A 12,695-nucleotide genomic window follows, 5' to 3' on the forward strand; every position below is an offset into this window, starting at 1 on the left:
AAAGCTGCACGTAGGAAGGAGATTTTATAATCCCCTGCCAAATAGGATACAAATAATTGATGTTAAACTATATCTCTGCACACTGCAACCCTGCCTGTTGGGGCCCATTGTCTGGGAGCGACATTTATAATCATGAAATGTGGAAACATGCTCTATGGGTGAAATTTGTTATTAGCTTCTGTGGGGGTACTGTGCCCAAAAGCATCTATGCACTCTGCAACCATGTCTTTACGAGTAGTATGCCTAAAAAATACTTTTACTCTACCTATGTGGCCGGACCTAATGCTCATTAATGCTCATTAAAGAATTTATAAACTCATTCCACTTACAGAGCCTCTAAATTGTCATGGAAGGCTATTCTGTCTTGCAACGTCAACTGCTTACTCAGTTGAGAATTGCTTATTATGCTTGACTGCTGCCTTCCAATTTCACAAACTCCCCTCTCCCGCTCTCTGACCACAACCTTCTTTCATTCTCTATCAAGAACTGCCATCCCGCTCAGGTCACCCCCACTTTCCACACTTATAGAAACATACAGGCCATTAACACCCAGAAACTTATGAAGAACTTGCAGTCCTCATTGGCCCCAATCTCCTCCATCTCATGTCCTGATTCTGCTCTGAACCATTACAATGAAACCCTGCAAAGTGCCCTGGATGAAGCTGCTCCTCCTATACATAGAGCAACTCTACACAGACGGTGACAACTGTGGCACACGCTGCAAACACGCTTCCTGCAGCGATGCTCCAGGTGCGCCGAACGTCTGTGGAGAAAATCTTATCTACCCGAAGATTTCATCCATTATAAGTTCATGCTAAAAACATACAACATGCCCTTCACCTCTCCAAACAAACCTATTTCAACACCCTCATCACCTCACTGTCCAATAACCCTAAACGTCTCTTCGACACTTTCCAGTCCCTACTCAACCCAAGAGAGCAGGCCCCAACCACAGATCTCCACGCTGAAGATCTGGCCAATTACTTCAAAGAAAAAATTGACCACATTCGCCAGGAAATCATCTCCCAATCTCTTCATACCAGGCACTGTCCTCCCTCCCCCACTGCATCTAGTTCACTCTCTGACTTTGAACCAGTTACTGAAGAAGAAGTAAGCAGGCTCCTTGCATCTTCTCGCCCGACCACTTGCACCAGTGACCCCATTCTGTCACATCTCCTCCAGTCCCTTTCTCCGGCTGTCACCTCTCACATAACAAAAATATTCAACCTTTCCCTCACTTCCGGTATTTTTCCCTCCTCATTTAAGCATGCCATCATACATCCATTACTTAAAAAACCCTCCCTCGACCAAAACTGTGCCGCTAATTATAGACCTGTCTCTAATCTTCCCTTCATCTCTAAACTCCTGGAACGCCTGGTCCACTCCCGTCTTACCCGCTATCTCTCAGATAACTCTCTTTTCGACCCTCTTCAATCTGGCTTCCGCTCTTTACACTCTACTGAAACTGCCCTCACTAAAGTCTCTAATGACCTACTAACAGCTAAATCTAATGGTCACTACTCCATGCTAATTCTATTGGATCTTTCCGCAGCATTCGACACTGTGGATCATCAGCTCCTCCTCACTATGCTCCGCTCCATCGGCACCAAGAACACAGTTATCTCTTGGTTCTCCTCCTATCTCTCTGACCGATCCTTCACTGTATGTTTTGCTGGTTCCTCCTCCTCTCACCTTCCCCTTACTGTTGGGGTTCCTCAAGGATCAGTCCTAGGCCCCCTCCTCTTCTCTTTGTATACTGCCCCTATTGGACAAACAATCAGTAGATTTGGTTTCCAGTACCATCTCTATGCTGACGACACCCAATTATACACCTCTTCTCCTGCTTTCACTCCGACCTTCTTAGAAAACACCAGTGATTGTCTTACCGCTGTCTCTAACATCATGTCCTCCCTCTATCTGAAACTGAACCTGTCAAAAACTGAACTCCTCGTGTTCTCTCCCTCTACTAACCTACCTTTTCCTGACATTGCCATCTCCATGTGCGGTTCCACCATTACTCCAAAGCAACATGCCCGCTGCCTTGGGGTTATCCTTGATTCCGAGCTTTCATTCACCCCCCACATCCGATCACTGGCTCGCTCTTCTTATTTGCATCTCAAAAACATTTCTAGAATTCGCCCTTTTCTTACTTTCGACTCTGCAAAAACTCTTACTGTTTCTCTTATTCATTCCCGTCTGGACTACTGTAACTCTCTACTAATCGGCCTCCCTCTTACCAAACTCTCCCCGCTCCAATCTGTCCTGAATGCTGCTGCCAGGATCATATTCCTCACCAACCGTTACACCGATGCCTCTACCTTGTGCCAGTCATTACACTGGCTACCCATCCACTCCAGAATCCAGTACAAAACTACTACCCTCATCCACAAAGCACTCCATGGCTCAGCACCACCCTACATCTCCTCTCTGGTCTCAGTCTACCACCCTACCCGTGCCCTCCGCTCCGCTAATGACCTCAGGTTAGCATCCTCAATAATCAGAACCTCCCACTCCCGTCTCCAAGACTTTACACGTGCTGCGCCGATTCTTTGGAATGCACTACCTAGGTTAATACGATTAATCCCCAATCCCCACAGTTTTAAGCGTGCCCTAAAAACGCAGCTGTTCAGACTGGCCTACCGCCTCAACGCATTAACCTAACTATCCCTGTGTGGCCTATTAAAAATAGAAAAAAAAAAACAAAACACATAATCAGGTTCCTTGCATCGTGTTCTCATACACTTTATGCAGTTAATAGCACTCTGTGTCTGTACTGCTACATACTTAGGCAGTTAACTGGTTCATGCAGCCTTACATGAACACCCGAGCCTTACACTATGGCTGGTCCAAATAACTAAAGCAATTGTTACCATCCACCTCTCGTGTCTCCCCTTTTCCTCATAGTTTGTAAGCTTGCGAGCAGGGCCCTCATTCCTCCTGGTATCTATTTTGAACTGTGATTTCTGTTATGCTGTAATGTCTATTGTCTGTACAAGTCCCCTCTATAAGTTGTAAAGCGCTGCGGAATATGTTGGCGCTATATAAATAAAAATTATTATTATTATTATTATTATTATTATTATTCCTTGAATGTGGTATGCTACTGGAGGTGAAATTCTGATTCTTTGGGAGTACACTGGATCATGCTCTATTGGTGACATTTTTAAGAAAATTCTATGAGGGTTCTCTGGCCAATGCTCTGTGGGTGAAATTTGTTACCAGCTTTTGTGGGTTAAATGTATAAAATGCTCCATGGGAGAAATGTATTATCAGCTTCTGTGGGGGGAATGTGTAAACATACTATGTGGGTGAAATTTTTATGTGGACTGTTTGCAATAAGCCTTGCTGCTGACCACCAACTCGATCCAAGATCAAACTGCCAGCTTTCCATTGTCTGGGTGTGAAATTTTTAATTAGCTTTTTCAGAGAAATTTGAAAACGTGCTCTGTGGATGAAATGTATCCTATTCTTATGTATAGGTATTGTTCCTCATGCTCTTAGGCTAACATTTTTTCTGTGGAGTGTAAGTCATGAACTGAGGTTATGCTCATCAGGAGACAGCGAAGCCGTGAACAAGGAAAGCAGTAAGCACTAAATTTGTCAAATGAACTTTTTACTTCCAACAATCTGACCAGGACCACTGTCCTGCATCACTCAGTAGGCATGGAAATATTGGCTACATTACTGTAATTTACCTGGCTGAGTACCCGCCGAGTGCGGCTGCTGAGCATTTACCTGTATACCTGGAACAATTAAATGAATGCCAGGGGTAGCCTATTGGTGATACAGCACAGCAGCTTACAAACTTGACAAAACTCTAAACTCACAAATAGAACACAGTAATTTAGTTATAAACAATTATGTTCACTTTAGGGACCATGCGAGAACATCTCTGTATACTCCAGTAGATCCCTTCAATGCTATAGTCTCTGTAAATCACTAGTGGTTCAGCAAGCTGAGTCTGATGAGCATTGGTGCATTCAAGTGCTTCTATCCGCCTGTCTGAGTTTGACGCCAAACTAACTATGTGTGCTCGCATGCTCCCACGTAATCCTTGCAGTGGGTATGAGCTCAGGACTTACCGAGCTGTGTCTGATTACTGTGTCATTCCAGAGGTGAGCTCATCTGGATGACGGCTGTTTGACTAAGGGAGGACAAGTTTCTAATCAGTGCATGGTACCACAGCTGACTTGCTGGAGGACCCTCCAGGTGCATCACAGATGTCGGATGATGGGGATTTTGGATCTCAATGGAGACGTCACATGTCCTCCTCCTTTCAGCTCTGAACTTGCTCTCCCAAGATGACCACCACATCAATGCCTTTAGGTCAGGCACTTTCTCCCAATGGCTTGCATTGCTCTCTGGCCTGGGACTCCATCTGGTTTTGTCCATTTAACATAACAGTCACTGCCAACAGAATAGCTGTTTTTATTTCTCCTCACAGAACTGGGTAATTCTCTGTAAGAAAAATCTTTCACAAACCAGATTTAGCCAGAGTCATCGATCAGTTACAGGGGAAACAGTGGCCTTCTGTGGTCGGTGACTAGTACTGCAGGCAACAGTATTTTCAATGTATTCTCTATCTACATTACTAACTAGTGTTGAGCGATACCTTCCGATATCCAGAAGTATCGGTATCGGATTGGATCGGCTGATATTCAAAAAATATCGGATATCGCCGATACCGATACCCGATACCAATGCAAGTCAATGGGACAAAAATGTCAGAATTAAAATAAACCCTTTCTTTCCTTGTAGGTTAATTCTACATGAAGGAATACAACTAAGAATAATGTAGGATGTATTGGGGGAGGTGGAGGAGACATTAAAGGCATACAGAGACACAGAGACCGTGCAGACAGCCGTGAACGGCGCTGCAAGGCCAAAAAAAGCTCCTCTATGTAATCCTATATAGTGTTTTTCCACAATCTAGCAGGATACGGATGGAAAGCCACTAATAGAATAAATTTTAAAAAATGTGCAGCAGGCTGCACTAATTGAAAAAAGGACAATGGAACGGTATGAGGCAGTGATGCACCCTGAGCTGACTACAACCGGCTGTGGCGGCAGACCAGACTACAGAGTGAGCTGCACTCATACAGACACCTTTTAGACAGCCGTGAACAGTGCTGCAAGGCAAAAACAAGGTTCTCACACAGCAGTTGCTAAATCAGCCTGGGTAAAGCACAATGAAGCAAATCACTATCTCAAAATTGGCCCTCAGTCAGAACACTCCAGTGTTATTTTGCAGTGCTGGAGTGGTGCTTTCACTATAAGCCCTGTGCCCCCATTCTTATACTCACCCTCCAGTGTCTTCATATAGTATACAGACACCACACTGGTCCCGCAGCTTCCAACATAATAACGTACTATTATATATAATAACACCACATATAATAGTATGTTATTTATGTTATTAAATATTTTACCACTTTTTTTGCTTCAAATATTTTTTTCCCTATTTTCCACCTCTAAAACCTGGGTGCGCCTTATAGTCCGGTGCGTCCTATAGTCTGAAAAATACGGTAATACAAGCAGCAGTAACAATGAGGGTTGTGTAGGTGAAAAGCACTTAACAGCACAGTCTTAATAATGTATGCACTTATTCAGGATGTTTAATAATAAATCCCAAAGCAAGAACAGTTCCTAGAGGAAATGGCAAGAAAATGGGACAGAGAATCCAGAAAATACAAACTAGGTTGTTAATAAACTGGTAAGTAAAACCGCTAAGTGCGCCCAGAGATGCCAATAAGAAAGGAACAACTTAACAACATGGGGTTAAATACCTGTAGTGCTGATGTAGGTCACGAAAGAAGGCCGTGCCTGATGTGGAGTGCCAATGCTAAGCTCCCATGCCCGACTAGCGCCGTTTCGCACTAGCTTCTTCAATTGGGGCGTCTACTGTGCTATCTACCGTTGTAGTCCGGTGGTTTTTCATCCCCTTTCCCTCTCAGTTTTTATTGTCTGCACATAAAAATTCACTTATTTTTCTTATATGGTATTCCATATCTGAATATGTATCTACCTTGGTTGGGGAGTAAAGTTTTTAAGCTGCTTCTGTGAGAAAACTCTCCCCATGTTCAGTGGGTGAAATGTTTAACTGGAGAGGCAGTAGCAAGCCTCAGGCTCTGTGCGGGCACTGTTAAAGTTTTCATGTTATTCATTTGCTTCCTATTTTACCATGATTGTTATGGTGAAATAACCCCTTTAAGTCATGTTTCTATGCACATTTGTTTGCAGGGCAAATGTCCTGCTCTTACCCCCTTTTTTTCCTTTTTCAGCTCCCTAGCTCTTATTACAACCATTTTACAGCACTGAAGTTTAGGTTCCCATTGACGTATATGGGGTTTGCTTTCCGGGGTTATAATTTTGGATCAGCGGGTGCTCTGGTCCACTAGCTGAAACCGCATGGACCTGGGATCATCCCACCGAACACATGTGGCGAGGGTAAAACAGTGTGGCAATACATTATTGAACCACAAAACAGGCGATTGGTGAATCAAAATTCTGACTACCCCAAAATGTATCCATGTATCCAGCAGATCTGTATTCTTTCAGACGGGCCGTGGTCTCCTAAGCTGGCATCCTCCAGAATGACAAATTTGTGTCCCTTGTGATGGAGCCATGATGTCTTGGCTGATGTTCTGTAGAGATTCTCTGGTTCTTTTTGGATGAAATATCAATTTAACCTTCAAGAAGAGGCAGGATTTCAGAATTTTGATCAACAAGAAAGAAACTCATACATTCACAAGTCAACATATAGATAAGTCTATTTTCCTTGGCATGCTGAAAATGGACATCTGGTTAATTAAGGGAAAATGCTGTGCTGTCACAGCAGGTGCTTGATCAAACTTCAAATTAAAAAAATTGATGGCATAGAGAGTTGGCCCAGGCCAGTAACTAAGAAACAGGTGCAGGATCATTAGCTACTATCGGAGGTTCGTACAAAATTTCGCCTCAATGGCAGCATCGTTTATGGTCCTGACAAGAAGAGGGAAATGCATAATGGTGTCATGGTCTACTGAAGCAGAACAAGCCTTTCAGTGGCTTAAGTCAGCACTGTGTGAGCAACCCATGTTAAATAGACCGGGTTTTAAAAAGGAGTTCTTGGCTCAGACAGGCGCCTTGGACACAGGGTTGGGAGCAATCTGGTCATAAACTATAAATGGAGAAGAACAGTCAGTACTATAGTTGAGCAGGAAGTTGACTCCAGTGGAAAAAACTATTCCATCATAGAACGCGAAGGCTTAGCTGTAAAGTGCGCACTAGAATCTTTGATGTATTACCACATGAGTAGGAGATTCAAGCTTGTGTCAGATCATGCCCTGCTGATGTGGATGTAAGATACCTGGATCTAAACGTTTATTTGTGATTCTGTCTGCATCTTATCAGTACTGTGCTTTCTGTATGGTCTGCAGTCTGATGATGACTGGTAACAACAGCTTACAGTATCTCCATTGTTAAGGACATACTGGGAGTTGGAGGTTCATGCAATACAAAGGTATATGGGGCTGACCTGACATTACAATTGATGTACTATGTAGTGATCGTGGCTCAGATTATGTATTTTTACACTGGAGTGTTTGTGCATGTCTGTGTATCTGGAATTATATGTATTTTTGTAAGATGTGTTAATATATCAGTGCTTTGTGGTGTGTAAATACATTCAAATGTTTGGGCACATTTACTAGATCTTTAAGGGATCTTTCACCCTTGGCGTAGGTTGCAAGCTCCCATATTTTGTCAATAATATCAACTAATACTTTACATCTATTTATGTGTTTTTTGCACTTTATTTATCTTTCAGGGTGCAGTTGGGCCCAGATGGCTCTGTAATCTGTGGCATCTGTTCACACGGGATACATTTTGGTTAGCACTGGGCAGCCCTCCTGATCTATAAGTATGGGCGTCACTAATAGGCTGTAATCCAGATGCTCTACATTACCTGCATGTGAACAGCGCCACATACAAATTACTTTTTTGTGCACTAATATACCAGACAATCACCCCCTCCATGGATTGGTAGACTGAAAGTGGTTGCTTCATCAGTATTGTTGCACCTGTGTTGCCGCTATCTTTAATTGGATCCACTGCCCCTGATAGTGTATTTTTCTGGAGGTGTGGGCATGTAAGCATCTCTGCCTTTTTTCTGGTGTTTTTTGAATAATTTTTGGAGAATTTCTAAGTCCTCTTTTTGTGGTTTTCTGTTTAGTGGCGAGATGGTGTTACAATTTTGGGGTGCATACTATGCTTATTATTGCATTTTTTAGCTTTTTGTGGCAGCCTCAAAAATGCAGTTGTGGTGGTTTGTTTGTTTTTCGGCTGAATTTCATACTTTGATAGATTGGACTTTTTTTATTTTTTATTTCTTAACAATTTTTACTGTTAATTGGAGAATAGTGGTGTTATTAAAATGTTTTATGTTTTTTTAAGTATTTAAAAACTTTTTTTCCACTTTTTACTTGATTTATTAGTCCCTTTACGCCAGGGGAGCACAAACTTTTTTAGTCAGGGGGTCGCATTGTCATCTTTTTCTACTTTAAGGCTACTTTCACACTAGCGTTAACTGAAATATGTTGCAAATGCGTCGTTTTGCCGAAAAAACGCATCCTGAAAAAGTGCTTGCAGGATGCGTTTTTTCAGCATTGACTAACATTAGCGACGCATTTGCGACACATTGCCACACGTGCGACGGTTGCGCCGTGCTGTGGCAGACCGTCGGGACCAAAAAACGTTACATGTAACGTTTTTTGCTCCCGACGGTCCGCTTTTTCTCCGCCCCCACCTCCCCGCACTTCCCCGCACCTCACAATGGGGCAGCGGATGCGCTGCATCACGTGACCACCACGCGACCAATCACAAGCCGCGACGTCATCTAAGGTCTTGAAAGACCTTAGATGACGTCACGGCTTGTGATTGGTCGCGTGGCGGTCACGTGACCGCTCCGTGACCCATTACAGGCCGCGACGTCATCTAAGGACTTTCAAGCGCTCATTCTTATGAACGGAGGCTGGCGGTTACAACCAGGGCACGTCAGAGGGTGAGTATATCAATATATTTTTTTTTTATTCTTTATTTTACACATTAATATCGATCCCGATACCGATTCCCGATACCACAAAAGTATCGGATCTCGGTATCAGAATTCCGATACAGCAAATATCGTCCGATACCCGATACTTGCGGTATCGGAATGCTCAACACTAATCATTATTCCTTAACTGCTGCTATTCACAAACAGCACACACACCACTCACATAAATATATACAGCACACACATCAACAGGGCCATCTTAACAGTAGAGATGAACGAATATTTCAATGTTCGGTTTGGATTGGATGATTTTGCTGTATTCGCCGACTACCGTATTTTTCCGACCATAAGACGCACTTTTTTTCCTCCAAATTTGGGAGGAAAGTGTGGGTGCGTCTTATGGTACGGATGTAGCATGTGGGGAGGGGGGCAGCAGTGAGTTGGATCGCAATGTTATCCCACTTCAGGATGTCCCCGCTGCCCGGGATCAGCGCTGGGAAAACCATGTGGTCCCGATGATTAAGTGCAGTGAATATTCATTAGCGGCCCCCCGCCCACCGATCAGCTGAGCGGTGAGCCGGGAGCAGCAAATGAATACTGCACTTAAGCAGGGACACACATGGCTTCCTCAGCACTGATTCCTGCAGCAGCTAGGGAGATTTGTGTGTCCTGGGGAGGAGGCAGCAGCAGCAGCAGGGGCCAGAGCAGAGAGGAGATCGCTGTATACCTGCCTGCCATGCCTGGATGCCCAGTGCTGTGCACAAACAGGACCTGTGTGATGTCAGGAGTGGGCAGGCTGGAGCATCACATGGCAGCTCAGAGCCCTCCCTCTTCTTGACATCATCACAGGTCCTTCAGGCTCTCCACTAGAATCTGCAGGCTTCCTCAAAACCTGTGCTGTGGAAAGGCAACAAGAGGGAGGGCTCTGTGTGTGCAGTCATGGGATGCTTTTACCTCACCACAGGCTGTCAGGCTGCCACAATTAAGAGGTTAGTCTTTACAATACACAATAAAGCACTCTGCCACTCCTGTGGTGAAATATAACTCCCAGCATGTCATAGGATCTGCAGGACATGCTGGGAGTTATAGTTCTCCCATGGGATTTTAAAGCAGCACTCCAGTGTTATTTTGCAGTGCTGGAGTGGTGCTTTCAATATCAGCCCTGTGCCCCCATTCTTATACTCACCCTCCAGCATCTTCATATAGTACTTCACAGACACCACACTGGTCCTGCAGCTTCCAACATAATAACATACTATTATATGTAATATCACCACATATAATAGTATGTTATTTATGTTATTAAATATTTTACCACATTTTTTTGCTTCAAATATTTTTTTTCCCTATTTTCCACCTCTAAAACCTGGGTGCACCTTATAGTCCGGTGCGTCTTATAGTCCGAAAAATACGGTAATTCGTCGAATATTCGTTGAACATTACCGAATGCCATGCATGTCAATGGGAGGCAGAAACAAATGCATGCACAACACGTTATAACGGCCCCAAATGCTGCAAAAACACATCAAATGAGGGACAGACACCAGGAAGTGGCCTCAATTCACCCACAGTACAGATTTTAGCATGACATTGCAGCAATCAGCCAGGCATGAGGTATCCTGGTCTGGGACAGCATATACAGCTTTCAATTGAATGTCACAGTAAGACGAGGTAGGTGAGGGATCAGTGTAGGGCCCCTTTTCTGGGAGCCCTGATGCCACATGCAACAACTGTACCTGCTTTCATGCTGAGCCATACTCAGGTGGCACAAATATCAGTTTTGTAGACTACCATTGTCAGAAAAATTTAAGGATAGTAACACGGGTAGTTGAGTCCAAGGAAGTGGATGCCTGATAGTCTTGGAGGCCTACTACTATAGGCAACAGTCATGTAGGAGACCCAACCAGTGTTCACATTTACTAAAATTATTGGCAGACACCAGCAAAGTGGCATCAACTTAACCATAGTATAGATAGTTTAATAGGGACCAACAGGTCTTCCACTACACCCAATCCTGCAGATGGACACCCAACCAGGAGTGTTCACATTTCTAAAAACTACTGGCAGACATCACTAAAGTTTCATCAGTTTCACCACAGTAAAAATAATATAATGGGGACCGAGAGGTCTTCCACTATACTGAATCCTGCAGATTGACACCCAACCAGGAGTGTTCACATTTAAATAAATGAGGGTCTTACACCACAGAAGTGGCATCAATTTGACCACAGTAGAAATAGTATAATAGGGACCGACAGGTCTTTCACTACACCTAATACAGTAGATGGACACCCAACCAGGAGTGTTCACATCTCCAAAAATTAGTGGCAGACACCACAGAAGTGGCCTCAATTTCACCACAGTAGAAATAGTATAATAGGTACCGACAGTTCTTCCACTACACCAACACCAGCAGATGGACACGCAACGAGGAGTGTTCACATTTAAAGAAATGAGGGTCTTACACCACAGAAGTGGCATCAAATTCACCACTATAGAAATAGTATAATAAAAACCAACAATTTTTCCACTACACCCAATACAGCAGATTGACACTACACCAGGAGTGTTCACATTTCCAAAAATTACTGGCTGACAACAGTGGCATCAATTTCACCACAGTAGAAATAGTATGATAGGGACCTACAGTTCTTCCACTACACCCAGTGCAGCAGATGGACACCCAACAAGGAGTGTTCACATTTAAAGAAATGAGGGCCTTACACCACCGAAGTGGAATAACTGTCACGAGAATAAAAATAGTGTAATTGGGACTGAGACGTCTTCCACTACAGCTAACCCAGCAGATGTAGACCAACCACAACTGTTCATATTTCCAAAAATTTGTGTTAACATCAGCAGCAGCCACAGCAGGCAAGCCACACTAAAGATATCACAGAGTTCAGTTATGTTACATTATTGATTCACACTAAAAAATACAATATCACCTAGTCTATACAGTCTGCAATTGGGGTGCAAAAGTCCTTGGAGGTCCATGACTTGTTCATCTTAATGAAAGTTAGGCGGTCTACACTTTTAGGGGACAGCCGGCTGTGCTTATCCATCAGGACACCACCAGCAGCGCTGAAGACTCGTTCTGAGAGAACACTGGCTGCCGGGCACAATAAAACCTCCAGTGACGTCACCGCTGTGATCTGCTTTCACTTTACGGCGGCACTCAGTCAGAGCGGGAAGCAGACGGCAAGGGACCTGAAGGACACCGGAATGTGAGTATGTACGGTTTTTTTTTTTTTACTTTTACGCTGGTAACCACGGTAAACATCGGGTTACTAAGCGCGGCCCTGCGCTTAGTAACCCGATGTTTACCCTGGTTACCCGGGGACCTCGGCATCGTTGGTCGCTGGAGAGCGGTCTGTGTGACAGCTCCCCAGTGACCACACAGCGACAAAACAGCGACGCTGCAGCGATCAGCATCGTTGTCTGTATCGCTGCAGCGTCGCTGTGTGTGACGGGGCCTTAAGACTTTGACTCTGTTGTACTGGTGCACGAGTTGGTCTAAAAAAAGTGTAAAAGGACTCACAGAAATTGCTTCTTCCACTTCCACCACTGCTGCTGCTAATGTTTAGGCGTTAACGAATTGAGTTTGGAAGTCTACAGCTGGGATGTCAACTGTGTGCTTCATTGCTGTCTTGGGGAAAAG

The sequence above is a fragment of the Ranitomeya variabilis genome, chromosome 5 (genome assembly GCF_051348905.1).
Source record: "Ranitomeya variabilis isolate aRanVar5 chromosome 5, aRanVar5.hap1, whole genome shotgun sequence".
Classification (NCBI taxonomy): Eukaryota; Metazoa; Chordata; class Amphibia; order Anura; family Dendrobatidae; genus Ranitomeya; species Ranitomeya variabilis.